Source organism: Penaeus monodon, chromosome 2, assembly GCF_015228065.2.
Source record: "Penaeus monodon isolate SGIC_2016 chromosome 2, NSTDA_Pmon_1, whole genome shotgun sequence".
Taxonomy (NCBI): Eukaryota; Metazoa; Arthropoda; class Malacostraca; order Decapoda; family Penaeidae; genus Penaeus; species Penaeus monodon.
In genome coordinates this window covers 36,241,995-36,242,868 of record NC_051387.1, presented here as the reverse complement: position 1 = coordinate 36,242,868, position 874 = coordinate 36,241,995, and the positions used below count along the sequence as shown (strand labels likewise).

Genomic DNA, 874 nt, shown 5'->3' with positions numbered 1-874 from the left:
CTGAAGGAACAAACAATTATTGTTTATGATTATTGTTATTACTATATTTATTATCATTGTTATTCTATTGTTGTTTTGTTGTTGTTGCTGTTGTCATCATCATCATAGTTTTATTATGAAGATTATTATTCATATCATTATTATCATATTTATATTATTCCAGCATTTAAAAAAATTGTCATTATCACAATTGCTATAGTTATTATCATAATTATTGTTATTAGGACTTTAATTATTATTGTTTTCATTACTGCTACTACTAATAATAATAACTACTATACTATCATTTCTCTTCTTATTTTATTTTTCATTACTTCTGTGCTTACATTCATAACACTTTCATATAATCAATTTATCAACCCCGGTTTTACACACTGGCCAACACTTGGCTTGAAATTAGGCAATTTCTTAAAAATAAAGAAAGAAAGAAAAATGAAAATAAAAAATAAATACTGCAGATACCGTTTTTAAGCCTCCGTGGCACAATCGGTTAGCGCGTTCGGCTGTTAACCGAAAGGTTGGTGGGTCGAGCCCACCCGGGGGCGTTACTTTTAGACAGCTGCGTTTATATGCTGTATTTAAACCAAAATGCTTATATACCGGCTGCAAAGAGACGCATCTAACTTAACAATATTGATAAGAAGAAAATGAAAAACTCAAGGAATAATACAAATAATGGTGATGATAATAATATGGCTAATCATTTTGATAAAACAATAATGGTAATGACAATAATAATAATAATGAATATGATGATAACAATAATGATAATGAAATATTATGCAAGATGAGGATGATGATGATGATGATGATGATGATGATGATGATGATGATGATGATGATGATGATGATGATGATGATGATGATGATGATG

General features: G+C 28.6%; 1 non-coding gene across 1 annotated transcript; it reads left to right on the top strand.

The window, feature by feature from the left end:
• Positions 1-471: 471 nt before the first annotated feature.
• Positions 472-545, top strand: Trnan-guu. The gene has a single exon. It is a non-coding gene; the product is annotated as a tRNA-Asn (tRNA).
• Positions 546-874: the final 329 nt, after the last annotated feature.